At 40.3% G+C, this 11,482-nt stretch overlaps 1 non-coding gene across 1 annotated transcript; it reads right to left on the bottom strand.

The window, feature by feature from the left end:
- Positions 1 to 10,079: 10,079 nt before the first annotated feature.
- Positions 10,080 to 10,186, bottom strand: LOC148570765 (small nucleolar RNA R71). Its single transcript, XR_015907826.1, has one exon. It is a non-coding gene; the product is annotated as a small nucleolar RNA R71 (small nucleolar RNA).
- Between the last annotated feature and the right edge of the window lie 1,296 nt (positions 10,187 to 11,482).

Raw genomic sequence — 11,482 nt, 5'->3', positions numbered from 1 at the left:
GAGGTGCAAGTACGACCTCAGAAAAGAAGAACAAGCCAAAAGGTTGAGAAATAACTTAAGGCCCAAAAGTGCTTAGCTAAAAGGGATACAACTCCGCTCAAAGAAGGCACGATCTCAAAACAGGGCTATAAAAGACATTCGAGACTAAAAAGGTTCTATATAAAGAACACTAAAAAGAAAGTTATCAGACAAGTCAATCAAAGCCCAGACACTAAGCTGCAAGGATAATTTTGCCAAAAGTAAAGGGTTAACAAGTACCAACTCAAAGCAAGGCGTGATCCAAAGGCAAGGGTTAAAAACCTACTCAAAAGGAGGTCGGACCGGGAAATACCTAATCTCTATAAAATTCGCAAAGGGTTGCAAAAAGTAAATTTCCAAACGTTCAACAAAATGCATTCTTCAAGCATTAAAGACTCAAAGACTGCCTAAAGGGCAACCCAGGAGTTTAAAGTGTTTGTTTTTTAAAATAAAAAGTTGCTAGGAAGTAACCAAATGTCAAGAAAGTCAACTACAAGAGTCGTAAACAAGTTCAAAGCCCACAAGTCGGGCTATACCAGTAAAACAAGCATAAAGGAAACAACAATTTATAGGGGATCCAAATTCGCCCTAGTGGCAACATCCTTGCGAGGAGGAGGAGGCATGGTCGAGATAGGGGTAGCATTAAAAACTCCATCGGGCTCATTCAAAATCTCCACGTCCAGCTCGGCCTCAGTGGGGTCGACCTCTGAAGGAATAGAAGAAACTGAAGCTGCCAAAGCTTTGGCTGGTGGCACAAGAGGAGGACCCTCATCATCATCATCAGGGGGAGACACTATCTTGCATCCTCCACTACATTATCCATGCTAAACAAGGAGAGATCGGCCTCGGGAGCAATAACTCGGACTTGAGCCTTCAGGATCTCGAACATATTAGTCATACTATTCACCATGTGCCCCTGAAGCTCGACATAATCATCTTGGGCAGATTAAAGCCTCTCCTTAGTTTCTAGTAACTCGCCGTAGGTCTGGGTATAGCTCTCCTTATACCTTTTTGCAGCCTCCTCGGCCAAGTTAGCAGCTGCATCCGCCCTAGTAGCACGCTCCTTCTCTTTCTCCACATCAATCTCCAACTTGGCAACCTTGGCATCGAGTTCATCCTTCAGACCTTTCATCCTATCAAATTCAGCCTGGACATCCTCTAGAAAAGCCTTGGTAGCATGGACAGGGGACTCCCTAATAACCCTAGATAAAGTCGCATCAACATTGGCCATCCGATACTATTTCTCATTATAAAGTCAAGGTGATGAAGGATCGAGATGTCGTCCAGAGGGACATTACCATGTGGAGCAATCAATTCTGTGGCAAAGACCACACCATCAAATTCTTTGTCATCAAGATTATATGTCCCAATAGTTTTTTGGCACTTGGGAGGCGGGCTAGCAGCATTAGGAGAGGAGGCAGGACCAGAAGTCGCCTGAGATTGATCAGATGGAATTATCCGAACTCTAGGGGTCGGGATGATCTTTCTCGGGCCCTGAAAGTCAGAAGTCGCCTTCTTCGGGGGCACCTGAGAAGACCCTTCTCCCGAGGTCTTTTCCGTCAAGTTTTGGGCAGCTGTCGCCTTTTTGGCCCTCCGAAAGGCCTTCACGGAGTCTGAAGATTTCACCATCTCTGAAAAGGAAGCCAGAAAAACCAAGTTACAATAACGGAAAGGGATAAACTCACAAATAAATAGAAGAAAACTATCTGAAAGAAGTCGGATGCTACCTAGTTCAGCACGAAGGAGGGAAGGATCACCTAAAAACTTCTTTGTATCCAAGTAAGGAGGCTCCCCCCAATGCTCTTCTAAAACTCCTACCAAAGCTTGTTCTACTTCTCTCAGATTCTCCCAAGGATATTTGACTACTACTACATTTTCTTGCCACCATAAAGGGAAGGTGGGCTCATCATTCTCCTCCAAGAAAAAAGGACGAGCACCCTCAACAGCTCGGACTTTGAAATAGTAATTCTTGAAGTCCCAAAAGGACTCATCAAACATAGAAAATACCTTCTTCCCTTGAGTAGCTCGGAAGGAAATTCAAGAGGCTTTCTTTGTGGCCACCCCGGGTTTGGTCAACACAAAAAGGTAAAGAAAAGGAGTTTCGTTAGGTCGGATACCCAGTTCTTGACACAATAGTTGAAAAATCTTTATAAAACCCCAAGAATTCGGATGAAGCTGAGAAGGGGCTAAATTACTAGACCACAACAAGTCGATCTCAAAAGCAGTGAAAGGAAGAGTAATACCTAGCTGGCTAAAGAAGTAATTGTAAGCATAGAAAAAAGGACACTCTGCCCGAGTTAAAGGAGGGAAGCTAATCCTCTCCTCAGGATCGGGTGACACCAGCTCGTAATTCTTCTCATCCTCCCTATCACTACATATCCTATGGAACCTTCTAAGCCTCACACAGCACTCTGGATCGGCCACAGTAACACACATCAGGACTATATTCTTACGGGTAGACATGTAGCAACTACACCTACAGTAAGAAGAAAAAAAAGATGTCACTACCAAAAAACTAGAACAGTAAGAAAATGACAAAGAAATAATCAACAAGTGTCAAATATGACAGTAAAAGGGAACTCCAGGACTCACAGAGAACAAAAGGATCAACACCAATAGCCCTGGGGCACCCTTTGGAGGCAACAATAGAGTAGCACCCAGAAAAGGAAACGATGCAAAAGTCAGAGCCCTAACCATCTAAAGCAAAAGAGAATACAAGGAGTTTCAACCTATGTACCAGCATTTCTTCATACAAATAGCAAAGATAAAAAGACTGTAACTATCAAAAAACAAGAGCACACAAGAATTGCCAAAGAAAGTTTCAACAAAGATCGAAACTTTGTACGAAAGGAAAGCATGCAAGGATGAAAGCGATGAAGAACGACGACAAATAAAGCATGTAAAAGAAAAGGTATGAAGTAAAACACCAACCTGAGGAAGAAGGTAAAACAAGCAATAAGCCACACCAAAGGCAGTGAAAACTCCAAAAATCCAAGAAAGGAGCGACCTTGAGGATGAAAGAAAGGAAGTTTCTTCCACTGAGCAGAAGAGGTGCACGAATGAATCCAAAAGCAAACTTCAGAAAAAGAAACGAGTGTAAGATCGAAGGATGAAATGAAAAGGGAGAAGGAAACTGAAACGGAGAGCAAAACTTCTTCTTTGATTTCAAACAAAGTGTAAAGAGGGAAAAGAAACGGCAAAATAAAAATGAAAGCCTAATCAATGGGCATTAAAGGCATGTGCGTATTCCCAAGAAACTAACCCCTTCAAGAAACAAACGCGGCAAAGAAGTGAAAGCAAAAAACGCTTCGCATTTAAACTCAGCGTAAAACTCGCAAAGAGAAGTACAGCTTGGACCAAGATGCTTGAGCACGACTTCCCCAAAGAGATTGATGAGTCCATATTTGATGATATATATTAGCTTGAATTGGATGGATTTCATCATATAAACTCACACTTATTCACTAAAATAGCATACTTTTGTGTTTGATCCCTAAAGTGAATCTAAATGTGAAAATATGCTATTTTGTGCTTAATTCAACCAATTTTATTCCACTTTCATTCCATTGGGTGCCTTGATGTATTTGATGAGTAATTTCAGGTTTACAAGGCTAATAGGGATGGAAGAAGTGATGGAAAACATGCAAAAAGGGAGAAAGCATGAAGAAAACAAAGGAGGAGAGCTCAGCCATGCGTGCGTACGCACAAAATGAAAATCAGCATGCGTGCATGCGCACAGCTACTTGTGCGTACGCACAAGAAGCCAAGCAGAGCAAATCCAGGGCATCGCGAAGTGTACGTACGCACAACCATCTGTGCGTACGCACAAGTGGAAATTCAGCAAAGTGTGTGAACACACACGTCTGTGCGTCCGCACAGGTCCCAGTGCGTGCCTTCATTAAAAATGCACGTGCACTCGCGATTTTGGGGTCTCTAGGCCCGTTTCTGAAGGCTTGGAGGCTGGTTTGAGAAGCTATATGAAGAGGAATGCAACACATACCAAGAGAGCCATCTTAGAGTAGGAAAAACACATAGTAGGAGTAGGAGTAATGTAGATTAGGAAATTCTCTCTTAGGGTTTAATTAGGGTTTTGTAGCATTTTGTACTTCAAGTTGATTTTGGATTCTAGCAATTTCATTGTAAGTATTTCTTTAATTTCTCTTTCAATTACATTACTTGTTCTATGCTTTCATATATTTTACTCTCTTATCAATATTTACATAGTCTTGCAATTTTGGATTCTTAGTTGTTTAATTTGATGTTGATGGCTTTTATATGTTTGTTTGAATTGTCTTTATTGATTTTGATCATTTATGGTTCATAGCTTTCCTTAATTTACCAATTTTGTCATGTTTTATGTTTATGCCCTCTATGTGTTTGATGAAATGCCAAGCTTAGTTATGGGGTAGATTTCCACCCCTTGGCTTGGGGAAATGAGTTTATGGATTACTAGAGTCATAATGTCCAACATTTAGTGATAGTTCTTGGGGAGTTAGTTGATTCTTGTTTCCATTAAAGCTAGCCTTTTATCAACTAGTTTGGTAAGTTGGCTAGGACTTATGGATTAAGGTCAATTATGCTTGCTTGACTTACTTCTCGATGGTTGAGGTTAACTAAGCGAGATTAACTCATGATAATTATCATAGTTGTGGTTATGGCAAGGAAGGGATTCCATAATTCATCCCATGTCAAGGTTTCTTTTATGTTTTGAACCACCTTTCCATCACTTTATAGCATTGCTTGTTTATATTACATACTTCGTTCTTTTGTTCTTTTATTGCTTCATTAATTGCAATTTTGTCTCGTTCTTTTATCTCTTTATTTGTTCACTTCAATCATTAAAAACCCCCTTGATCTTCGCAACCAAATTTGTGCACTCATCGGCATTAGTTCCAAGGGAGACGACCAGGATTTAAAACTCCCAGTTATTTTGTGTTGATTGTGACATTTTTAGGATTATAATTTGATTGAGAGGATTCATTGCCAGTTCGGACTATACTTACAACGAAAATCTATTTAATTCCGAATTAGTATAATTCTCGCACACCAGAGATCAAAGCTCAGAAAGCATGACCTCATGGAAAGGTCCGAGCTCAAGCAGGGGCACTGTTCATACCCTGGGTCGAGCTAGGTGAGCCGGGTTGGATGAAGACAAAAATGACCGAACTCTTATAAAGGTTGGTCGACACCGACCTCTTCCTAAAGGGCTCGGCCAAATTGATATAAGGGCCCAAGTAGGCCCAAAGCAGAAGATCACAGCCCACCTAAAGGCGGCTGGCCAAAGATAAGGGGACTCACCCACAAAAGATAAGATAAGATAACTAACTTATCTCAAGGGAGGTCACTCCACACTACTATAGATACACTGGAGCACCCATGTATAACTCATACTCTGATTTTACAGAAAAAAACCTGCTCAAAGCCCATGCTAACTTAAGCATCAGAGTCTCTTGTAGGTACCACCACCCTCCGGTGATCAAGGATCAGCAACATCTCAAGGCTCAGCAAGTCGGACACGACAGCTCCTGCCACAACAGCAGATCTCCTCTGAGATCGACCTTCAGTTTCAGGTAACCCTCAGAACAGTTTCTAATTTTAATTTGTTATCTTTTTTTAGGAAAACTACGCCTGAACGCCTGGTAAAATATTTTAGAAAAAAGAAAATCTTCTCAAGAAAGACTTCTAAAATTCCACTAGTGTAAGTTAAAAATATTTATGTTACACTTTTAGATTTAGGTAATAATTCTTGTTTAATTAATCACAAGGAAAATATGTTTAAATGTCACTAGAGCTACACCTGATTCTGAGCTACAAATCATTGAGTGTCAACAAGAAACTCGTTCTCAACCTTTGGAAGTGTGAGTTTTTCAATGTGCAAATTCCTATTTTTCAAGACAAATTCTAATTATTCAAAATTAACTTTATCCTTGTTTACATTCCTTAGACCTCCTCTTGCATTGTCTCTTCCAAGTTCTATTCAGGAAGAGTTGTCCAGAGATGACTTCATCTATGTCCCTCCACAAAACAAAAGACAACAAACTTCTAATAATGAGTAAGTTAATAAAGATTTGTTCACCACATGAATCTTGTTCAATGTTTACTGCTTATACATGGTTTAATTATGGTTCAGTTGAAACCAAAAACGAATTCAATGTGTTCTTGTCTTTGGACTCTCTTCTGTTTATTACAGCTGCCCTCCAGAACCCAAAAAATAGGGTGTTACAGTGTCTCTTACGAGTTCTATAATTGAAGACTTAATGAAAGATGACTATGTCTATCAAGTTTCTGATGAAGAGTAAGTTTCACATAAAAATTCTTTTTATTAATTTTAATGGTATAGGATAATAATTCTGGATTGTTATTGAACTGTTTTCTGTTTAATACAACAGCCCTGCCAAAGAACAAGAGCAACAATCCAAAGAAACTCCGGTGGCACAGGAATCCGAACAAGAAGCACTTGTTTAATGGTATAGGATATAAATAATGATAATGTTTACTGCTTATACATGGTTTAATTATGGTTCAGTTGAAACCAAAAATGAATTCAATGTTTTGTTGTCTTTGGACTCTCTTCTATTTCTTATAGCTGCCCTCCAGAACCAAAAAAGCAAGGTGTTACGAGGTCTCTTACAAGTTTTGTTATTGAAGAGTTTTTCAAAGATGACAATGTCTATGAAGTTTCTGATGAAGAACAATCCCAAGAACCTCTAGTGGCACGGCAATCAGAACAAGAAACTCTAATCTTGTCATCATTTGATAGGTATGTTACTTGATTTTCTTTAATATCATTTTTTTAATATCATTTTGGTTCACTGTAAGTTTGGATTTAGGTTCACTATTTGTTTGGATTTCGGTTCACTATCATGATTAATATCATTTTTGTTTACTATTGATACCAGGGAATTTTGGCCAGTTTTACTGACCTTTTCTTTATGGTTTTAGGGTAGTTTCATGCAATTTCTTAGGAAATAAGCGAGTTTTGGGTAGAATTTCACTTACATCTTGATTCAAGCTAACATTGTGATTTTTATATGAATTCATGAGAATTATGCATGAATTGAATGACAAATCGGATGATGCATGTCTCATAACTTGGACTAGAACTTTGATACACTTTATTGCTTGATTTCAGGACAAAGGAAGCAAGCAAGAACCACGTTAGCAACCACGTTAGTCTAACTAACGTGACCTCTAACGTGGAAGGGGAGCTAGCTTGCAACGTTAATGAGAAAAGTAATCGCTAATAACATCCTCGAAGCCATCATAGCCCACGTTAATTGCCACGTTAACTACATTAACGTGGTAGTTAACGTGGAAGAAGAAAATGAAGCCAACGTTAGTGACACTCACCTTTGTCACTAACGTTGGACCAAGCTCATATTGGCCACGTTAAGAGCCACGTTAACTCAGTTAACGTGGACTCTAATGTGGGGAAACAAAAGAATGACCAACGTTAGTGACACTCACCTTTGTCACTAACGTTGAGCTAAGCCACTTTGAGCCACGTTAGTTGCCACGTTAACTCAGTTAACGTGGACTCTAACATGGAGGGAGCAAAGAATTGCCAACGTTAGTGACACTCACCTTTGTCACTAACGTTGGGATGAGCCACTATGAGCCACGTTAACTACATTAACGTGGAAGCTAACGTGAGTAAAAGGAATGATGAGCCAACGTTAGTGACACTCACCTTTATCACTAATGTTGGAGATGGCTAGCAATACCACGTTAGAAGCCACGTTAACCTAGTTAACGTGAACTCTAACGTGGGAAGTAGGGGCATTTTGGAACGTTAGTGACAAAGGTAAGTGTCACTAACATTCTCGAAGATGTGGCAAGCCTACGTTAAAGGTCACGTTAGCCACACTAACGTGAACTCTAACGTAGGGAGAAAGGAGGATTCTCAACGTTATTGGAAAAAGTAAGTCCCAATAACGTGTGCGAAGGACCAAGAGGCAACGTTAGTGGTCACGTTGATGCCACTAACGTTGAAGTTAACGTGGAGCATCCTTGGGTTAGGAACGTTAGTGAAAAAGGTGATTGTCACTAACGTTCTCGAACCCACACTTTCACCTAACGTTAACGCCACTAACGTCCTAAGCTAGATCCCTGCCTACTTCACACTTTCTCTCTGCAAGTAAAGCTAAGCCCACTGAAGAAGATAACTGCTTCAACTCAAGATCCAAAGGCCCATATCCAAGATTTGAAGAGCCAACTAGAATATCAGAAGAATAGTATAAATAGGGAGAGCTTTGAACTAGAAGGGAGCTTTTGGCATTATTAGAATTACTCTCTGTATTTTACTTTCTCTGTAACTTTTCGTTTAATTCTCAGAATGTACTCTCCATCTTTGCTTTCATTTCCCAGAGCTATGAACAACTAAACTCCTTTCATTGGGTTAGGGAGCTCTGTTGTAATTTGATGGATCAATAATAGTTTTCATTATTCTTCTTCTTTCTTTTCTCTTGATTTTACTAGAAAGCTTTCAATCTTCATCCAATTGAGTAGTTATCTTGGAAAAGAAGCTATTCATACTTGGATCTCTTCTGAACCTTGGAAAAGGGATGAAGAGATCATGCTATAAATGCTTTCTCATGTTGGACCAAATTGGGGTTTGGGCGGATATGGTGACATATAATTCTCCCAATACTTTGATTTAGAAATACATGTGGTATAATCAGTGACCACACTTCATCTCTTCTCATGAGCAATTAGACCAAGGAATTGGCTATTGATCTGATTTAAGAGATTGAATTACCAAGGAATTGGAATTCAATCACTTAAGATTGCCAAGGAGATCAATGAATGTATTGATTGAGGAAGAGATGAAAATGAACTTGATCCGGAGAATGCAACATCTGCTAAGCCCAATGAATTCCCCATTTCTGATCTTACCCATTCTCTTTACTTTCTGCTATTTACTTTCATGCTAAACTCCCCTTCCCCATTTAAGATTCTGCAATTTACCTTCCGTCATTTATTTTCTGCAATTTACTTTCCCACCATTTAATTTCCTGCAATTCTCAACCCAATTTCTGCTTAGCTCAACTAGAAAATTCTTCCAATTAAAGTTGCTTGACCAATCAATCCCTGTGGGATTCGACCTCACTCTATTGTGAGTTTTTACTTGACGACAAATCGGTATACTTGCCGAGGGAGATTTGTTAAAAGACAAGTTTCTGTGCATCAAGTTTATGGCGCCGTTGCCGGGGATTGATTTTATATCAACAATGATTAAATTGGTGGATAACTAGATTGAGCATTTGTTTTTACTTTGTTTGATTTAAGTTCATTTGAGTAATTTACTTTCTGTTTGGCTATTTTCTTCCCTTTCCCCCACCCATTTTCTTAGTTGTTTACAATTCAGTCACTAACCCACTAACTGTTTGATATATTGCATCACTCACACTAACAACATTTCTATAGAAATTACTGTCTGCATCTATCTCTCTTGCTTGTGCCTTGTTGGTTGTATGACAGGTAGAAGAAGCGGGGCTTCAACTTCCTTTGATTCTAAACCTGAGAGGACCTTCCTTAGATTAAGGAGGGAAGCAAGAGGAAAGAGAGTAGTTGGTGCTGAGGAAGAGGAAGAGTACTTTGAACCAGACATGGATGAGAATATGGAAAACCATCATGAAGAAGAGGCTCACAACCATGGCAGAGAAGGTCCAGTGCATCAGGCTAGGCAAGAGAGAAGAGTTCTGGGTTCTTACATCAATCCAAACCCAGGAAACTGTGCGAGTAGCATCCAAAGGCCAACCATACATGCCAACAACTTTGAACTAAAGCCACAGCTCATCACCCTTGTTCAGAACAATTGTTCATTCGGAGAAAGTGTCCAAGAAGACCCCAATCAACATCTAACCACCTTCCTGAGGATATGCGATACTGTTAAGTCTAATGGTGTTCATCCTAACACCTATAGACTACTTCTGTTCCCTTTCTCACTCAAGGACAAAGCATCTAAATGGCTGGAATCCTTTCCAAAGGAGAGTTTAGCAACCTGGGAAGATGTGGTGAACAAATTCTTGGCAAGATTCTATCCTCCTCAACAGATCAACAGGTTGAGAGCTGAGGTACAAACCTTTAGGCAGCAAGATGGTGAGACTCTATATGAAGCATGGGAGAGGTTTAAGGACCTGACAAGAAGATGCCCGCCAGATATGTTCAATGAATGAGTGCAGTTGCACATTTTCTATGAAGGTCTTTCATATGAATCAAAGAAGGCAGTAGACCACTCATTCGGGGGATCTCTGAACAAGAAGAAGACCATTGAAGAAGTCATAGATGTCATTGAGACTGTAGCTGAGAATGACTATTTCTATGCTTCTAAAAGAGGCAATACTAGAGGAGTGATGGAGCTGAACAATGTGGATGCACTGCTAGCTCAAAACAAGATGATTACTAACCAATTAGCTGACCTCACCAAGAAGATGGAGAGAAATCAAGTAGCAGCAATCACCACTTCAGCAGCAACCCAAGAAGGAGTGAATGAAGAAGTAGAGGGTGATCAGGAACAAGCCAACTACAATGGGAGTTCACCTAGGCAGAACCATGACCCATACTCCAAAACATATAATCCTGGTTGGAGAAACCACCCAAACTTTGGGTGGGGAAATCAACAAGACCAAGGCCAATATCAAAGATGCCACAACCCCAACAACAATGCAACTCACCAACACTCCACACAGAGGTCATACCAACACCCACCCAATAACACTTCTCAACATCCATACCAAAGTCAAACTAGCCATTCGCATTCCTCCAATCTCAACTCACCATCACCATCCGAGGATAGACTCTCAAAGATTGAGACCCTACTCGAGAGCATATGTAAAGAGATTCAAGACAGTAAGATGTTCCGAGAAGAGGTGCGATCCAACATGCAGAATCAAGAGGCTACCATCAAGAAACTTGAGACACAAGTTGGTTACCTACTCCAGCAAACTCCTGTTCATAACCTTCGTAGCAACATTGAGCCAAACCCAAGGGAGGAGTGTCAAGCTATCACCCTCAGAAGTGGTAAGGAGTTGAAGGAGACCTCCAAGAAACCACAAGAGGAGGACCCAACTGAAAGGAAGGAGGAACAAGAGGAAGTTCAAGTTCCCATCTCCAATTCGCGTAAAAGGGGAGAAGAGCTGAAGCCATATGTTCCAAGAGTCCCATATCCTCAACAATTGAGAAAAAAGGGGGATGACAGCCAGTTCTCCAAATTTATAGAAATCTTCAAGAAACTACAGATTAACATACCCTTTGCTGAAGCAATAGAGCAAATGCCGCTCTATGCCAAGTTCTTGAAGGAATTGATGACCAAAAAGAGAAGTTGGAAGAACAAAAAAATGGTGATACTAACCGAGGAATGTAGTGCCATCATTCAGCACAAGCTACCCCAGAAATTGAAGGATCCTGGGAGCTTCCAGATCCCCTGTATTATAGGAGAGATCACGGTAGAGAAGGCTCTATG

Source organism: Arachis ipaensis, chromosome B3 (genome assembly GCF_059453495.1).
Source record: "Arachis ipaensis isolate K30076 ecotype BB chromosome B3, ASM5945349v1, whole genome shotgun sequence".
NCBI lineage: Eukaryota > Viridiplantae > Streptophyta > Magnoliopsida > Fabales > Fabaceae > Arachis > Arachis ipaensis.
The sequence above is the reverse complement of the archived record's forward strand: the minus strand, read 5'-3'. Positions and strand labels throughout refer to the sequence as shown.